At 49.0% G+C, this 20,820-nt stretch overlaps 1 protein-coding gene across 1 annotated transcript in view; it reads left to right on the top strand.

Annotated features, from left to right (window-relative positions):
* The window catches only part of LOC138571862 (putative methyltransferase DDB_G0268948), a 565,708-nt gene that overhangs the window by 111,129 nt on the left and 433,759 nt on the right, over nucleotides 1-20,820 (top strand). The window lies entirely within an intron of this gene.

Raw genomic sequence — 20,820 nt, 5'->3', positions numbered from 1 at the left:
GAATGACAGGATGCAACTGACATTTGACAGTGCCACTCATGTGTTATTGCTTCCTGTCTAGGGTATTTTGTAGTGTACTCTGATGCTTGTGTTCTATGTCTCCCTCTACGCAGCATAAAGTGAAGAAGAGGGCGGAGACGCTGCTGTGGAGCCAAGCGGCAGGGATGCCTCCACTGGGCGGCGACGCAAGGCCCAGCCACCCTCCCAGGAATTACCATCATCCGGGAGAGAGTGGGCTGGTGCTGCTCTGCCACAACGGCTGTGGCGGAAGGGCCGGGTGAGCCCCCACAGGGGCTTCCAATGGCGGAAGACGGTGTGGAGACATCCAGGTTGGTGGTCTCCACAGAGGAGGAGGAGCCCGCTACTGAGCCGCACATGGGCCTGGTGGGGGTAGTACCACTGGTGCAAGTGGTGCAGTCTAGGGCCAGGAGGCAGCACAGGTCACCACGGAGGGGCCTGTGCATGTTGCTGTCCTTGACCCTGTGACTGCACCATCATGCACCAGCAGGGACGCCCCGTCCCAGGCCCGTCCGCAGGTAGGGGAGAATGCCATATCACCTGCCTCTCCACTACCTGCGGGCGAGGGGTCCCACGACCGTATGGGATCCGTCCTGGTGGGTGTCGCGTTGCGCACACGTGTCATTCGTGATGACGTGCGTTCTTCCTGGGAGGAGAACGCACACCATCACGAAGAGCAGCGTCGTGACGTGGCACTGCTGGGAGGGGCCCTGGTCGCGGGTTCCTACATGTGACACGCACTCTGGCGGACCTCTCCTACTCTGTGGAGGCTAGGTGCCGGTCGTTCTCCACATCGTCTTCCAGCCCAGATTCCACCAGGGCCCCCTGTGGACCTGGCCTGACCAACACAGCCAGCTTGGTGGAGATCCGATCCCGGCCACAGTCGGGAGTTGGCGGTCCAGAAGGGGTGGACACCACAACTGGAGACCAGCAGATGGAGGATGTGCAGGCACCATCGGACAGGGCACATGGACAGCAGCAGCAGGAGCAGGCTGTAGGTGGGAGCAAGGATGGCTCGGGGGCCATCAAAATCAGAGGGGCAGGCATCGGCCGGAGGGCAGGAGGACCCTGGACGGGAAGTGTCTTCCATGGGGCAGTGGTTGGGCCAAGCGATAGATGCGGAGCGGCAGCGGGCGGAAGAGGCACGGCTCACGGTGGTCAGGGCTGAGAACTCCATGCGTAGGGCCCTGAGGCGGGCCGAGTGCCTCGAGGCCATTCGCAGGGACCTGGAGTTCCAGATGTCATCGTCCCTGCGAACCCTCGGGGCCATGGAAGAGGACCGCCTCCGGGACATCGAGCAGGAGTTCGATGATGCCCTGGCCCGGAACATCAACATGTGAGCCATTGGACTTGCCCGCTGCCCTTGTAAATAGTTAGTTAGTTAGTATTAGGTTTCCTTTGGTTTTTTCTTTATTTTGGACCGCTTGGACAATGGACCACATTTTTGTATATAGTTTTTTTATTAGGTAGTAGTTTTTGGTAGGTTTCATTTCTTAAATTGGGCTCATGAACCCTGGATTCTTCAATTGTACATAGTTTTACATTGGATTCATCTTTTTTGATATTTTTTTTTTGTGTTCACCATGGAGCAATGGTTTTTATTTTCCCTTGGATTTGATTTTTTGAACTGTGACTTTGGACAACATTTCTTTTTGGATTTCTTTTGCTTATGTTTTCTTGATTTTCATAATTTATCGGACATGGACCATTTCTTTTGTTATTCCCATTGTTGTGTGTTTAATTTGATTTACGTTCATGTTATCTTTAATATATATTTTTTTATACTTCCATTTGTGGTATCATCTCATTGGTTTCATGCATGTCATGATATGTGTTTTGACATTCACTTGCACCCATTGTGTGCGTGTGACGGACATGCGTTCATTTACATACTTGCCATTGGGGTTGGATCATGTAATTTGCATTTCTATGTGGGTGGATGCAATACTTGGGTGGGTCTTGGGCATGTGGAGGCTGGCCATAAGGGCCAGGGATCTAGATTGTGATGACGTGTTGGCTGGGGCACATGTGTCGGGGCCTGCTGGCAGGTGCCCCGCACTGCTGGGGGGTGGGGTGCAGGGGACATATGTGGGGGCCTGTTGACAGGTGCCCCTCAGTGCTGGGAGGTGGGGTTGCAAGGGGACATGAGTGGGGGCCTGCTGGCAGGTGCCCCGCACTGCTGGGGGGTGGGTGTGCAAGGGGACATGAGTGGGGGCCTGCTGGCAGGTGCCCCGCACTGCTGGGGGGTGGGTGTGCAAGGGGACATGAGTGGGGGCCTGCTGGCAGGTGTCCCACACTGCTGGGGGGTGGGTGTGCAAGGGGACATGAGTGGGGGCCTGCTGGCAGGTGCCCCGTACTGCTGGGGGGTGAGGGTGCAGGGGACATGTGTGGGGGCCTGTTGGCAGGTGCCCCTCAGTGCTGGGGGTGGGGGTCCAAGGGGACATGAGTGGGACATGAGTGGGGGCCTGCTGGCAGGTGCCCTGCACTGCTGAGGGGTGGGGGTGCAAGGGGAATGAGTGGAACATGAGTGGGGGTCTGCTGGCAGGTGCCCCGCACTGCTGGGGGGTGGGTGTGCAAGGGGACATGAGTGGGGGCCTGCTGGCAGGTGTCCCACACTGCTGGGGGGTGGGTGTGCAAGGGGACATGAGTGGGGGCCTGCTGGCAGGTGCCCCGTACTGCTGGGGGGTGAGGGTGCAGGGGACATGTGTGGGGGCCTGTTGGCAGGTGCCCCTCAGTGCTGGGGGTGGGGGTCCAAGGGGACATGAGTGGGACATGAGTGGGGGCCTGCTGGCAGGTGCCCTGCACTGCTGAGGGGTGGGGGTGCAAGGGGAATGAGTGGAACATGAGTGGGGGTCTGCTGGCAGGTGCCCTGCACTGCTACGGGGGTGGGGGTGTAAGGGGACATGAGTGGGGGCCTGCTGGCAGGTGCCCTGCACTGTTTGGGGGTGGGGGTGCTGGGGGACATGAGTGGGGGCCTACTGGAAGGTGCCCTGCACTGCTGTGGGGTGGGAGTCCAAGGGGGTAATGCATTGGTGACCACTAGTGCAAGGTGACATGTGGCTTGGCTGGAGGGGCATGCCCATGGTGGATGGGCTGCCTGCGGGACATGACCAGGGTGCAGGGTAGTCCCCTGTGGTGTGGTCTGCCTGCAGGGGCCATGGAGGGTGTAGAGGGAACACCTGGGAGGACCCACACTGCCAATTCACGTGTAGGACTCCCCTGCACCCCCAAAATACACGTACCCCACTCGCACAGGGCCTATCGCGTGTGAAACTTGCCCGCACCCCAGTAATACACTTACCCTGCTGAAATCGCGTGTGGAACTTCCCTCGCACCCCTGTAATACACGTACCCTGCTGAAATAGCGTGTAAAACTTCCCCGCACCCCAGAAATACACATACCCTGCTGAAATCACTTGTGGAACTTCCCGCACACCCCTGTAATACACGTACCCTGCTGAAATCGCGTTTAAAACTTCCCCGCATCCCCGAAATACACGTACCCTGCTGAAATCGCGTGTGGAACTTCCCGCGCACCCATGTAATACACGTACCCTGCTGAAATTGCGTGTAAAACTTCCCTGCACCTCAGAAATACACGTACCCTGATGAAATCGCGTGTGGAACTTCCCGCGCACCCCTGTAATACACATACCCTGCTGAAATCTCGTGTAAAACTTCCCCGCATCCCCGAAATACACGTACCCTGCTGAAATCACGTGTGGAACTTCCTGCGCACCCCTGTAATACACGTACCCTGCTGAAATCGCGTTTAAAACTTCCCCGCACCTCAGAAATACACATACCCTGCTGAAATCGCGTGTGGAACTTCCCACGCACCACTGTAATACACGTACCCTGCTGAAATCGCGTGTAAAACTTCCCCGCACCTCAGAAATACACGTACCCTGCTGAAATTGCGTGTGGAACTTCCCGCGCACCCCTGTAATACACATACCCTGCTGAAATCTCATGTAAAACTTCCCCACACCCCAGAAATACACGTACTCTGCTGAAATCGCGTGTGGAACTTCCTGCGCACCCCTGTAAATCACGTACCCTGCTGAAATCGCGTGTTAAACTTCACTGCACCCCAGAAATACACGTACCCTGCTGAAATCGCGTGTGGAACTTCCCGCGCACCCCTGTAATACACGTACCCTGCTGGAATCGCGTGTAAAACTTCCCCGCACCCCAGAAATACACGTACCCTGCTGAAATCACGTGTGGGACTTCCTGCGCACCCCTGTAATACACGTACCCTGCTGAAATTGCGTGTAAAACTTCCCTGCACCCCGAAATACACGTACCCTGCTGAAATCGCATGTGGAACTTCCCGCGCACCCCTGTAATACACGTACCCTGCTGTAATTGTGTGTTAAACTTCCCCGCACCCCAGAAATACACGTACCCTGATGAAATCGCGTGTGGAACTTCCCGCGCACCCCTGTAATACACGTACCCTGCTGAAATTGCATGTTAAACTTCCCTGCACCCCAGAAATACACGTGCCCTGCTGAAATCGCGTGTGGAACTTCCCACACACCCCTGTAATACACGTGCCCTGCTGAAATTGCGTGTAGAACTTCCCCGCACCCCAGAAATACACGTACCATGCTGAAATCGTGTGTGGAACTTCTCGCGCACCCCTGTAATACACGTACCCTGCTGAAATTGCGTGTAGAACTTCCCCGCACCCCAGAAATACACATACCCTGCTGAAATCACTTGTGGAACTTCCCGCACACCCCTGTAATACACGTACCCTGCTGAAATCGCGTTTAAAACTTCCCCGCATCCCCGAAATACACGTACCCTGGTGAAATCGCGTGTGGAACTTCCCGCGCACCCATGTAATACACGTACTCTGCTGAAATTGCGTGTAAAACTTCCCCGCACCTCAGAAATACACGTACCCTGATGAAATCGCGTGTGGAACTTCCCGCGGACCCCTGTAATACACACACCCTGCTGAAATCTCGTGTAAAACTTCCCCGCATCCCCGAAATACACGTACCCTGCTGAAATCGCGTGTGGAACTTCCTGCGCACCCCTGTAATACACGTACCCTGCTGAAATCGCGTTTAAAACTTCCCCGCACCTCAGAAATACACGTACCCTGCTGAAATCGCGTGTGGAACTTCCCACGCACCCCTGTAATACACGTACCCTGCTGAAATCGCGTGTAAAACTTCCCCGCACCTCAGAAATACACGTACCCTGCTGAAATTGCGTGTGGAACTTCCCGTGCACCCCTGTAATACACATACCCTGCTGAAATCTCATGTAAAACTTCCCCACACCCCAGAAATACACGTACTCTGCTGAAATTGCGTGTGGAACTTCCCGCGCACCCCTGTAATACACGTACCCTGCTGGAATCACGTGTAAAACTTCCCCGCACCCCAGAAATACACGTACCCTGCTGAAATCACGTGTGAGACTTCCTGCGCACCGCTGTAATACACGTACCCTGCTGAAATTGCGTGTAAAACTTCCCTGCACCCCGAAATACACGTACCCTGCTGAAATCGCATGTGGAACTTCCCGCGCACCCCTGTAATACACGTACCCTGCTGTAATTGCGTGTTAAACTTCCCCGCACCCCAGAAATACACGTACCCTGATGAAATCGCGTGTGGAACTTCCCGCGCACCCCTGTAATACACGTACCCTGCTGAAATTGCGTGTTAAACTTCCCTGCACCCCAGAAATACACGTGCCCTGCTGAAATCGCGTGTGGAACTTCCCACACACCCCTGTAATACACGTGCCCTGCTGAAATTGCGTGTAGAACTTCCCCGCACCCCAGAAATACACGTACCATGCTGAAATCGTGTGTGGAACTTCCCGCGCACCCCTGTAATATACGTACCCTGCTGAAATTGCGTGTAGAACTTCCCCGCACCCCAGAAATACACGTACCCTGCTGAAATTCCATGTGGAACTTCCCGCGCACCCCTGTAATACACGTACCCTGCTGTAATTGCGTGTTAAACTTCCCCACACCCCAGAAATACACTTACCCTGATGAAATCGCGTGTGGAACTTCCCGCGCACCCCTGTAATACACGTACCCTGCTGAAATCGCGTTTAAAACTTCCCCGCACCTCAGAAATACACATACCCTGCTGAAATCGCGTGTGGAACTTCCCACGCACCCCTGTAATACACGTACCCTGCTGAAATCGCGTGTAAAACTTCCCCGCACCTCAGAAATACACGTACCCTGCTGAAATTGCGTGTGGAACTTTCCGCGCACCCCTGTAATACACATACCCTGCTGAAATCTCATGTAAAACTTCCCCACACCCCAGAAATACACGTACTATGCTGAAATCGCGTGTGGAACTTCCTGCGCACCCCTGTAATACACGTACCCTGCTGAAAGCGCGTGTTAAACTTCACTGCACCCCAGAAATACACGTACCCTGTTGAAATCGCGTGTGGAACTTCCTGCGCACCCGTGTAATACACGTACCCTGCTGGAATCGCGTGTAAAACTTCCCCGCACCCCAGAAATACACGTACCCTGCTGAAATCACGTGTGGGACTTCCTGCGCACCCCTGTAATACACGTACCCTGCTGAAATTGCGTGTAAAACTTCCCTGCATCCCGAAATACATGTACCCTGCTGAAATCGCATGTGGAACTTCCCGCGCACCCCTGTAATACACGTACCCTGCTGTAATTGCGTGTTAAACTTCCCCGCACCCCAGAAATACACGTACCCTGATGAAATCGCGTGTGGAACTTCCCGCGCACCCCTGTAATACACGTACCCTGCTGAAATTGCGTGTTAAACTTCCCTGCACCCCAGAAATACACGTGCCCTGCTGAAATCGCGTGTGGAACTTCCCACACACCCCTGTAATACACGTGCCCTGCTGAAATTGCGTGTAGAACTTCCCCGCACCCCAGAAATACACGTACCATGCTGAAATCGTGTGTGGAACTTCTCGCGCACCCCTGTAATACACGTACCCTGCTGAAATTGCGTGTAGAACTTCCCCGCACCCCAGAAATACACATACCCTGCTGAAATCACTTGTGGAACTTCCCGCACACCCCTGTAATACACGTACCCTTCTGAAATCGCGTTTAAAACTTCCCCGCATCCCCGAAATACACGTACCCTGCTGAAATCGCGTGTGGAACTTCCCGCGCACCCATGTAATACACGTACCCTGCTGAAATTGCGTGTAAAACTTCCCCGCACCTCAGAAATACACGTACCCTGATGAAATCGCGTGTGGAACTTCCCACGGACCCCTGTAATACACACACCCTGCTGAAATCTTGTGTAAAACTTCCCCGCATCCCCGAAATACACGTACCCTGCTGAAATCGCGTGTGGAACTTCCTGCGCACCCCTGTAATACACGTACCCTGCTGAAATCGCGTTTAAAACTTCCCCACACCTCAGAAATACACGTACCCTGCTGAAATCGCGTGTGGAACTTCCCACGCACCCCTGTAATACACGTACCCTGCTGAAATTGCGTGTAAAACTTCCCCGCACCTCAGAAATACACGTACCCTGCTGAAATTGCGTGTGGAACTTCCCGTGCACCCCTGTAATACACATACCCTGCTGAAATCTCATGTAAAACTTCCCCACACCCCAGAAATACACGTACTCTGCTGAAATTGCGTGTGGAACTTCCCGCGCACCCCTGTAATACACGTACCCTGCTGGAATCACGTGTAAAACTTCCCCGCACCCCAGAAATACACGTACCCTGCTGAAATCACGTGTGGAACTTCCCGCGCACCCCTGTAATACACGTACCCTGCTATAATCGTGTGTTAAACTTCCCCGCACCCCAGAAATACACGTACCCTGCTGAAATTGCGTGTGGAATTTCCCGCGCACCCCAGTAATACACGTTTCCCACTCGGCGTTTGCTGTTTGCCAGCCCTGGATACTGGTCCAGGGTTAGCACAGCCCTTTGCGCTGAATTGGGAATTTTGATGGCTTTTCCTTGCGCGAGGGCGTTCTTGGGGGCGTAACTGGCGCTGCTGCAGGGGCGCTGCGCCACTCTGCACCACGGCTGGTTTTGGAGGCTAAAATCCATGAATACGCTGTGCGCGGATATCGATTTTAGCGCACGCGGCTGGCGCAGACATTCGCACGCGCACACTGTGCGCCAGCCACGAGCGCCACTTTTGTGCGAAATTCTATGAATTACCCTGATAAAGTTTAACTTTTTGGCTCTTCCTTTTAGAGTATGCTCTGCTAGAAGAAATGAGCGATACAATTACAGAAAACTAATTTCCAGGGTGTTAATCGAATCAGTGCATGGTGGGGGCTCGAGTTATGGTTGCATACCTTAATACAACTGACACATTTCTTTAGATTTTAGATTTTGCCCTGGGATTATACCGTCCTTTTTAGCAAAGGTTTTTTTTTTTAAAACAACTTTACCATAATGTCCCTTTAACACATAGTTTCCCTGGATTTCCCAGATTTTTATTATAGCAATTTAATCATAATGTCCAATGTGTATATTTAGATTATGCCTAAGCACTATCAAAAGGCATAGTTAGGGTTACACAAAGTCTCCATGGCGTTTCAAAAAATTATTTTTCTTATGAACGTTCAAACGCTTTTATGAAGAAATCTGAAAATATTCCAGAGATTTATTTTGAGGCAGTAACCTTTGCATGCAAAAGTACGGATTTCTACATTAACGCCTTTGTAGTTTAAACATTTTTTACTTTGATTATGTATTGAACAGATTTTAACATTGTTTTCCATAGGAAAATAAAATATATTTTCCCGGCCAAATATCTCAAAATAGGCCTCTTTGATTTTCTTAATTCTTTGCAGGTAACTAGATTTCATCTGGAATTGGTGCACTGAAGAAAACATTTTTAAAATTGAGTTGGCCAATTATGAGTTTGAAATGTATCTATATATGCCACCTGCGCAGAAAGAATATGCCTTTTCCATTTGAAATGTGCACAGAGGATATGGGTTTTACAACACGTACAATTCACAGTTAACATCTCATAAAAACTCACAATAAAGGCAAGTCTCAGCTGACTTTAATGTGAGCTTTACGGTGATGTAATACATGTACACATTCAGTACGAACTGCCAACAGAGCATATGAATTGAGTTTGATGTCACTTTTAAGGTGGTGGAATAAATGTGCAATTTTCATATAAACTGTACACAGAGTGTGCACCTATGAAACATGCTCCTATGACATATACTCCTACCACACACACACCACGGATTACTGCACACTCTTACAACACACACTCTAATGACACACACTCCTATAACATGTGCTCCTACGAAACATTCTCTTAATACATGTGCTGCCATAACAAGCACTTCTACAACACACATTCCTATCATACATGTTCCTAAGACATCCACACCCACTACACATGCACCTGCTGCACATAACATGTGGACGTATGGCACATGCTGTCACATGCACCTACAACACCTGCAGCTGCGGCACATGCTCCTACCACATACGCATGTACCCCACACGTTGTACCACACACACTCCTAGTGCACACACTCTTACGATACACCCTCTTATGATGCAATCCTACAAAATGCACACCTACAACACGTACTTTCATGATACATGCTGCTATAACAAGCACTCCTACAATAGACAATCCTATCATACATGTTCCTATGACAGACGCACCTACTACACATTTATCTACTGCACATAACATGTAGAGTGAACGTACGGCGCATGCTCTCACATGCACCTATGACACATGCACCTACGACAGACTCTCCCATCACACACACACACACCTACCCCACACACTCTTACCATACACATTCCTATGTCTCAATCCTTTGATATGCACTCCTACAACACATGGGGCCTCATTACGAATTTGGAGGTAGCCATGGTGCTAATAGCACCATGGATGCCTCCAAAGTCGTGTCTGCGTTGTCGGAATGGGTACTTACCGGGTCATTCCAACCTCGGAGGACCCGGTAAGTCCCGATTCTGAAAAACATTCCCCATTCCTATTCAAGCCCCCATAGGGCTCAATGGGAATGGGAAGGAGCTAATAATGGGCACGCAAATAGCGGGCCTGTTAATAGCTCCCTGGTCCCTTAACGGCTCCCGCTAAGGGCGGCTGGTAAAACCAGCCGGCCTTAGGTGGACCCGCTAAGGGACCTCAGAATGCAGCGGTAAGGGGTTAACGGCACTGGCATCCTTACTGGTGTCGTTAATCCCTTACCGCCGTACTCGTAATGAAGTCCATGGTTTTATGACACACACCCTTACAGCCCATACTCCTACCAGAGAGGTACCTATTACATGCACTGCCATCTGTATGCGGAGCATATGAGTTTGACAGTTGGTACAATACAAAATTGACATATCTTAAAAGCTCAGATCAAAGTCAAGTGACAGCTGTCATTGATGTCAAATTTAAGTTGATGAAATAAATGTACACTTTCAATAGGAACTGTAAACAGAGCATATCAGTTTTACAACATGTACATTACACAATTAACCTCTCTTAAAACCTCACTTTAAAGACAAGCCTCAGCTGACTTCAATGATAAGTTTTAAGGTGATGGAATAAATTAACACGTTCAACACGTTCAACACATTCAATACGAACTGTCCAAAGAGTACATGAACTGACTTTGAAGTCAGTTATAAGGTGATGGAATAAATGTAGATTTTTTGTACACGCTGCAAAGGGAGCATGCACCTTGGATACATGCTGCAATGACACAAGCTCCTAGGACACATGCCCCTACCACACACACTTGTGCTCCTAAAACATGTGCTCTTATGACACGTGCTAATATAAGAATCATTCCTACAGTCCACACTCCAATCATAGATGTTCCTATGACACACGTACCTAATACAAATGAGCCTACTGAACATAACATGAGGCTGTACGGCACATGCTCTCATATGCACCTATGACACTTTCACCTACTACACATGCACCTATGACACATGCTCTGACAACACACTCTCCTTCCACATTGGCTCCTACCACACAGGCTCCTACCACACATGTTCTAATCACACACACTCTCATGATGCAATCCAACGACATGGGCATCTACAACACAGGTTCTTACGACACACACTCTTACAACACATACTCCTACCAGAGAGGTAGCTGTAACATGTAGTGCAATCACATGCACAGAGCGTATGAGTTTTACAGTTGGTACATTACAAAATTAACATCTTCTAAAAACTCACATCAAAAGCAAGTCACAGCTGACATTGATGCCCATTTTAAGCTGATGGAATAAATGTACACTTTCAATATAAACTGACCACAGAGCATATGAGTTTTACAATATGTACATTACACAATTATGCACCTACTCACATGCTACTATCACACACACCCTTCCAACACACAATTACCCAAACTCTTACAACACACACTCTTATGACCGATACTCTTATAACATATCCTGCTTTGACACGTGCTGTTACAACATGCGCTCCTACAAACACCCACCTTTCAAACATGTTCCTATGACATGCACACCTACTGCATACGAGCCTACTGCACATAATATGTGGACCTACGACACATGCTCTCAAATGCACCTACAAAACATGCCCAACTAACACATGCACCTACGATACATGCTCCTACCACAATGGCTCCTACCACACATGCTCTTACGATACACACTCTTATGATGCAATTCTACAACATGCACTCCTACAACACTTGGTACTATGACACACTCTTACAACACATACTCATACCACAGAGGAACCTATAACATGCTCCAAGATACTACAGTGGCCATCTTGCCTTTGTTCAGAAATCCATTGATTTCTATGGCAGGGCCTGGTTGTCCCACAAAATGGAGGAAACTCAGAGCAACTGTCAAGACAGCATGTATCTGCCACCAGCCCATGCCCTGCTCTGTGGGCAGCACACTGGTACCCAAAGACACACACTTAGGTGCCAAAAGGCAAATGAAGAGTTGCCCTGCCAGAGGTCCAGGCTGGACCTCGGAGGCAGACAACATATAGAAAATACACACAAAGATGTGGTAGGACAAGGACTAGGAGGCCCTTTCCCTCCAAAAGCCATTTCCAGCATCACACACATGCTTATGAATCAATCATATGACAAGTGCTCCTATAATGCATGCTCATACCACACTTACGACACACAATTACAGAACACTCCTACAATACACTCAACTATCAGACATCTACTACACATGTTCCTACCCCACATAACATCTATGTGTACAGAACATTATCTCACGTGTGTCTACACATGCACCTGTTACACACGCACCTACGATACACGGCCTTCCCACACACACTCGTACCACACATGCTCCTACCACACACACTCTTCTGATACACATGCTGATTATGCAACCCTGTGACATGCGCTCCTCCAACACATGTTCCTACAACACATACTCTTACAACACATACTCCTAACACAGAAGTACCTACTTCATGTGCTGCATTGACATATGCAGATCTTAGGATTCTAAAGTTGGTACATTACAAAATTAATATCTCCTAAAAACTCAAATCAAAGGCAATTTACAGCTGACATTGATGTCCGTTTTAAGTTGATGGAATAAATCTATACTTTAAATACGAACTGACCACAGAGCGTATGAATTTGACAATATGTACATTACATAATTTTGCTCCTATGACACATGCTCCTACCACACACACCATTACGACACACACTTACCATACACTCTTACAATACACACTCTGAAACACACTCCTTTAACACATGCTCATACTACGAGTGCTCGTACGACATGTGCTGCTATAACAAGCACTCCTGCAGCACACACTCCTAGCACACGTTCCTATGACACATAACCTACTACACATGTGCCTACTGCACATACTCTCACATGCACCTACTACATATGCAACCATGACACATGCCCCTACGACAAACTACTACCCCACACTCTCCTTCCACATACGCTCCTAACACACACAATCCTACCATCCACACTTTTCCGATAGGAACCCTTATGTCACAATCCTATACATGCGCTTCCACAACACATGGCCCTACGACACACACTCTTACAACTCATACTCCTACCACATAGGCACCTATAACATGCACTACAATCACATACACTGAGTGTATGAGTTTTACCATTGGTAAATCACATTAACATCTCCTAAAAACTCACATCAAAAGTCAGTCAAAGCTGACATTGATGCCTGTTTAAATTTGATGGGATAAAAGTACACATTCACCTTTCTTCTCTACACAATATTGTGCCCCCAACATTATGCCCCACCTCCTCAGGTGGCAGCATTGGGCCTGGGTTGCTGGGCTGGCTCTATGGAGAAAGCCAGCACATCTCATAATGGGAACATACTTGTGGGCTGATGTCAAACCCCCATAAATCTGAAAATAAAAAACCCTGCGATTTAGACATGTGATGCCATGCCCGAATCTGTTAGTCTCCACTCACCTACCCCACCAACATGTACAATGCTGGCACGGCGATCTGTATTATGTTCTTGCGGATAGGGGTAATGTGCACTATCAGCACTCCTGCATACGTATAGAGCTAGTGTCTGTCCTGCAATTCCTAAGAACTGGCACCTTCCAGCACTCAGTGGCCATGCTGCACGGCATGTCACAGCTAACATTTTGGGCCTTACAAGTCTAGGTGCTGGAACCCCTCCTGCACCATGTTTCACGGTACATCTCACTGCCCACCCAGCACAGGTGCATGCCATAAAGTCACGGTTCCATGCCATGGCACACATGCCGAATGTCATTGCAGCCTTGGACTGCACCCATGTGGTGGTGGTGGCCATCCCAGGCACACAAAGCAGTGTACAGCAACAGAAAGCATTACCACTCTTTGAACATGCAGATGACCTAGGATTCAGACCTGCACATCACTCACTGCTGTACCCGCTACCCTGGTACCACCAACAATGCCATCATGGTCCTACACAACAGTACACTGCCTGGATACATAGTGTGGCACAGAGGACAATGTGCGTGGATAGTGGGTAAGTAAAAGTGACATCACATAACCTACGTCAAGCTGATGAAATGCAGTCAACCATATTGGGCGGGGGTGGGAGGGGTTGCATGGGCACAAAACCAGAATTAATGCCCTGACAAGGCAATGTACATGTAGGATCTGCCTTCTTCCCGCACTAACGACAGCATACACCCCACAGAACAAGTACATGCTGGGCAAACCTGTATGAATACCTAGATGCCCATAAACATCAAGGACTACCAACACATAAAACATGAATACAAGTACCCAAATGCAACATGAAAGATCCATAATCAATGTTTCACAACGTGCAACATGACAACCCACACCAATGACCCTTCCAGTTCCACAGCCAAGTACGTAAGTACACTCCACCATCAATGAAGAGCCGTGGCCACCAGAAACCTACAGAGGCCGAATTAACCATCCATCAGGGCACACACATGAGAGCAACATACAGGCACAAAACAGTTACCATATCATCTTGCCATGACAACTATAGACACTGGAAATCACATCTGCTGCAAGAGAACAGGGTGCATGTGGGAACACTACAATGCACATACTGCTAGTTGCAACATGCACATGCATGAAATCAATATAGGCCTTGCAATGAAGCCCCAAATGCATGCACATGATGCCCGTCACCATGATGCAGTCAATGGCAACACCTACCCAATACCCTGTGACTGACGTCTCTGACCTTTCTGCGTGCAGGAGAGTCCGGATACCCGCAGCTGCTGTGGCTTATGACACATGTACGGGATCCACAGACACAACAGGAGTTGGCCTACAATTACACACACAGCAGGAGCAGGGTCTGCATTGTGAGGACATTTGGCTTCCTGAAGGCCTATTTTCACTGCCTAGACCGTACTGGAGGGGCACTAATGTATAGGCTTGAAAATGTTGGGAGAAATGTGCTGGTGTGTGCCATCCTGCACAATATCTGCATCTGGAGGAATGTCCTTCTATCACCTGATATGGACATACCGCCCCCGGAGGATGAGGAGACACTCCCTTTGGCAGAGGCGTCTGTCAGCATTAGCCGAAATTACGTCAGTGCAGGATGAATGGTATGCCAGGAACTGATGGACAATTTTTTCTGATGAATTTACTATTCACATGCCATGCGTTGTAGCAGCCGTCTGTACCCGATCTATTTCCATGCACCGCACAATCCAGTGTGTGGCAGCCTGGATGCAGTCCCCCAAGGCCTGGAGGGAGTGTGTATTTGCAATTGCCTCCATTTCCTCCTGGTGCCTTTCCATAGTGTCCAGTCTCAGCATGATGGTGTGGTCAGGTGTGGGCTGTGGAATTGGTAGTGGGCTATAGGGAGAGCTTGGGCTGAAACATGGCGACCCATAGGAGGGAGTGTCCAATTTCCCTCTGATGACTGGTCTTGCTGGCCAGGTTGCATGCTGTCATGACCAAGTGATGCTTGGGCGCCCAATGTCTGTCAATGGTGGGTTGATCCACATTGGTTTCTGCACACCTGCCAGCAGTTGTGTCACCTGTCTAAGGGTCTTTGGCCAGCTGTTGGGGTGCAGATGGTGTTGTGACTTTGGAGGCATGTGGGATGGGTCACACTGGAACCATCAGGTCTGGTTTTGCTGGGACCTGGCGTGACATGGTATTCTTTGCACCTGTCCTTCCCGTCAGATGGCCCGTCAGGGGTTGTGGTGGTTGTTGATGCCATGGAGGCTTTGGTCATCAATGGGCCCTGATCCTCCTCTGCCTCATGCTGAGTGGGCTGAGAACCTGAAGGGGGACAAATTGGTGATACCTTTGCAGACATTGCCAAACTCACAGAGTTGACATAATATTGGCATCATTATATGGTACAAGTTGGCCTGGAGATCAAAAGTAGCTTCTGGAAGAATTTGGTGTCACACTAACCTGAGTCTTCAAGTCTAAAACCTTCTAGCAATGTTGACCACAGTAAAGTTCTCAGTAGTGTATTCACTATGAAATGCAATAAATTGTAATCAAGTAGATATTGGTACTCGGATTAAATCTGGGGATATTGTGCTTTGGAGAAAACCTTGGCACACATCCACCTGACCTAACTTTGTGTGTTGAGACAAATCCCATTCACCAAACGTAAGGACTTGTGACTCCTCGTAAGTCTCGTTGGTACTTCTGAATCACACCAGAACCCATCTAAACTCAACCGTGCTCTCTAAACTCCAGCCACAATGAGCAAATTAATAGAATCCCCTGCCTCCAACCAACGCTGGTAAGTAGTTTTAGAACAGTTAATATGCATGTACATATCAAGCAAGGTGGTCACTGGGATGATCGTCGTAGTCATATAAAGATAGTAGGTGTGTTGTAAAGTTTAGTCATTTAACATGATTTTCTGTATCTAGTTTCACTCCTCCCAGTTAGTCACGGAGAACAAATGCCATGAGTGGGTATGTCCCACACGGCTCTCTCTCCCACTTAGCAATCAGGAAAGGATGGTAGGTGCGTTGCACACTTTCAAACAGCCACATAATGCAGTCTCCTGCCTCTAACAAACTCAGAGATTTAAAAAATGCATTGTCTGATTATAGTTTTTTACAACTCCCTCATCTAAACCCTAGTTTAGTTTTCTAACTCTCAGTAAACTACCTTAACAACCTCCTACCTCTTCTGCAAGACTGATAATTAACTCAAACCCAAACCACACTGCCTGAATTTTGAAGACAGTTCTCTAGAGTTTGTCCCAGTTTTAACATCTGGAAATTCGGGTGCTTTAGAGTGTATCTAAATGAGCTCCCACAGGCTTTTATGGTAAGTTACGTACTTTATTCATCCCGACGGAGAACTTTAATACATCATTTTGTAGCTTTGCAAGGTTTAACACAAGTTAGTTGAAGAACGTTTTTACACAGTCATGCCTTGTTTCTTTGCTTCATAATCTTGTTTCTGTTTCTGATGTATACTCTAAATTCAGTGGTAGAAGTGTACCGAAAAAAGTAGTGGAACTGTGGTCTCGGCAGGGGAGAGTGTAGGAGGAAGCATAGTGCACCATGTCACAAGGTGTTGCAGCCGGGGCATTGCAATAGTCTACGTGACTAGTAACTAAGGCTCCTATTACAACTTTCCACTTGCACAGGGACCTGAATGGACACATCCTCTATATAGAATGGTGAATATGTTCGAAAAAAGTAGAGGAATGGTAAACAGATAAAAATTAAAATAGTGGAGCACCGCTCCTGCCTGTTCACGCTCACTTCGATCACTGCCTAAAATCACACTTTGTGGCACTTTATGAATACTCATGTAATTGTGCTCATAAATGTGCTGGCATAATGTCATGCAAGCCATACCTTTACTCAAATGTAACACGGTTCTTATTTAAAGCGTTTTCATTCTTTTCACTTTAGACAGCCTGTAGCATGCAGAGGTGCATGTGTGAAGGCATGATAACAAGGGTCTGAGTGTCACTCGTTTGCAGTCTAATGGGGAAGAGCAACCTGGAAATTAGGTCTTTTTGGACTCATGGAAAGAGCATAAGTAGACGACCTTGCTTTACTCTTGACTACTTTTTTCATTTAACACTTAGGGCTACACTCACAGAAAACCGTGCAGCAGATAATAACATGTATCCACCATACTACTGTACTCCTAGTCCTATGTCCCCTTTCCTCCATACATCTCAGAACAGGGGTGGTATCAAAGCCTTAGCGAGCACAGAACTCATCCCTTTAAATGTTTGCAAGAGTGTTGGAGCAGACTACATGAGCATAGTGGGACCACACCCACAATCCTGCCTCCTGCGCTCCTTCTCAGTCGCTTGATCTGACCACTCTTTAACCTGGGTGAATGGCACTAAACTGAAGCATAAATATATTGTAGTACTGTCAGTCTGAATATAGAGTCCAGCATATAATGCTTGTAAAAAGCTGATGGAGATGCCAAAGTGGCTGCTTTGCAGATAGCCTGCCATGGCACATGGCACGGAAAAGCTAATGCAGAGCTCTTTGAAATTGTTAAGTGTGAGTGCAGACCTTGAGATTTGGACTTGCCTTGAATCTCATAAGCAGGGGAAATGCATGAAACAATCCACCTAGCGATTGTTGTTTTAGCTGCCTGTATGCTAGGGTTTCTCCCTCTAAACGTGACAAATAATCTGCCGGAGGACCTGTGAGGCACAGTCTTCTCGAGGGAGAACCTCAAGGCCCTTTGAATGTTCAAGTTATTGAGTGTGCGATAGGCCTCCGATTGCTGGTCTGTAAAGAATACAGGCAATGTGATCTTCTGGTTCATGTGGGAATTGGAAACGACTTTATGCAAGAAGGACAAATGTGTGCTTAAGACCACTTTGTCCCAATGGAATGAGAAATAGAGTTCCTCTGCCAATAGGGAATGAAGCTTGCTAATACAGCGTGCAGAAACAATCGCCACTAAGAATGCCATTGTGACTTGAACGGTACCCTTGGCTGAGTCCCCCCTGTGCACACACTCTCCTCACCTGAGCTTTCCGAGTCGATGGTATTTTGCAGGCATCGACGTGCCAGGTAGTCTCTCTCCTTCTTCTGGTGCGTGGGCTTGTCACGGAGAGAATCCACTGTGGCCGCTGGGTGAGAACAGTGGCACAGTGACCTCCTTTCCGGAATCAAGCCAGAAAATACAGGGAAAAACCCGCAAGGGAAAAAAAACCCTGATAAGAGGTGTCAAGACTTGTCTCAGAAGGCCAGTTGTTCACAAATGAAGAAGGAAGCGAAGGATCTCCAACCCTGAGGGTAGTGGCCCTCAAAACGTCCAAGTCCAATGGTAGCACTAGGCCTGAAGAGCAGGCGGAGAAGGCAGCAGCTGACGGCTGAGGTGGAGGTAGAAATCTTCCAAGAAAGCACTTCGGAGAAGCACGGGAGAAAAACCCCACGCTGTATGGACTCAATGAGCAAGGGAAGAGAGAGAGAGAGAGAGAGAGAGAGAGAGAGAGAGAGAGAGAGAGAGAGAGAGAGAGAGAGAGAGAGCCCGACCGCCGGAGAAAAAGGCGGCGGAGAGAAACGGAAAACAAAAGTATGGTGTTCCGGGGACAGGGACACCGGAGAAAGTAACCACGGGGAAAAACTCCTGAGTAATTCCAAAGCGAGGTGCAGAGGAAGAGCGAAGGACCCAAAGTCGAAAGGTAAACAACAGAGGGGGTTGCAACGCAACGACCTGCCGGGAGGCGGGGATTTAAATACTCCCGGCAGCGTTGCGTCCCACGTTTGGAGCGGCAGCTGCGAACACAGAAAAGGGACTAAAGTAACCTTCCTCTGCGTCTCCACAAACTCCAACGCGGAAGAAATCGCCAGTCACGGCGATGGCCGGGACTGCGAGTGACAGTATGCCCCCCCTAGAGTGCAACCACCCAGGCTTACCCGGGTGCAAGCGATGGAACCTGGCCAACAGCTGAGGGGCATGTACTTGGGAAGCTGGCTCCCAGGAATCCTCCGATGCCGGGTAACCCTTCCATGACAGGAGGTATTCCAACCGACCACGAAGGAATCTAGAATCACGAATGGCAGAAACTTCGTATTCTTCCTGGTCGGCTGCAGTGACAGGAAGATTCCGGTGGAGAGGCCGGCGTTGTGCATCTGAATAGTAGGGTTTAAGAAGAGAGGCGTGAAAAACAGGGTGTATGCGTCTGAGAGATGGAGAGAGTTGTAGACGATAGGCAACAGGATTGACCTTGGAGAGAATGGGGAAAGGTCCCAAGAAACGTGGAGACAGTTTAGAAGGTCTTGTCCATCTGGGAAGGAATCTGGTGGACAACCACACCTTGTCCCCAGGTTTCCATGAAGGTGCTTCCCTGCAATGTTTGTCGACTTCAATCTTATTCCGCTGTCTACTATTCACCAAACTTAGCAATGCATTGTCCCTGGCCTCCTTGATATTCCTTAGCACCTCTTCAGCAGTTGGAGAGTTGGAGAAACCGGGCACCTCGGGCAGTAAATAACGCGGGTGAACACCGTAGGTACAAAAAAAAGGGGATAGGCCTGTGGCAGTGTGTCTGGAGTTGTTGTAAACAAATTCCGCAGTAGGGAGTAGAGAAACCCAATTATCTTGATGCTGGGAAATAAAGCATCGCAAGTACTGCTCCAGGGTTGCGTTGAGTTGTTCCGTTTGGCCGTTTGTCTGTGGGTGAAACCCAGAGGAAAGGGCCCTTTCCACTCCCAATCGAGTACATAAAGCCGTCCAGAATTTGGAAATGTACTGGCTTCCTCGATCGGATATTATCTTGTCGGGGAGGCCATGAAGCTTGAAGATATCTCGGGCAAATGTTTCTGCCATCTTGGTGGCAGAAGGGAGTCCCGGAAGAGGAGAGAAATGGGCTAACTTGGATAAAGCGTCCACTGTAACCATGATACATGTGCATGACTCAGAATCAGGAAGCTCCACTATGAAGTCCGTGGAGATGAGTCCCCATGGGCGAGTCAGCATCTCCACTTGGATGAGAAGTCCTAGGGGCTTCCCCGAGGCATATTTGACTCTGGCACAAGTCGGGCAGGTCTTTACGTAGTTGAACACGTCTCTCCTGATGTTGGGCCAAAGAAACGACCTCGAGATAAGTTCCAACGTACCATTTCCACTTCTGTGTCCGCCTAGACCTGAGTCGTGACACCATTTTAGGAGTTTCCGGCGCAGCGACCCTTCAGGGATATACCACCTCTTCTTGTAGAAGACCCAACCGTCCTTGATTTGGAAAGGGGAATCAGCGGAAAAAGAGATATGAGGAGCCTCTTGTGCGACAGCAGCCTTGACTTCCTGAAGGAAAGAACCCGCCGTGGCTAGGATCCGA

Source organism: Ambystoma mexicanum, chromosome 1p, assembly GCF_040938575.1.
Source record: "Ambystoma mexicanum isolate Mex_15411 chromosome 1p, UKY_AmexF1_1, whole genome shotgun sequence".
Lineage (NCBI taxonomy): Eukaryota > Metazoa > Chordata > Amphibia > Caudata > Ambystomatidae > Ambystoma > Ambystoma mexicanum.
The sequence above is the reverse complement of the archived record's forward strand: the minus strand, read 5'-3'. Positions and strand labels throughout refer to the sequence as shown.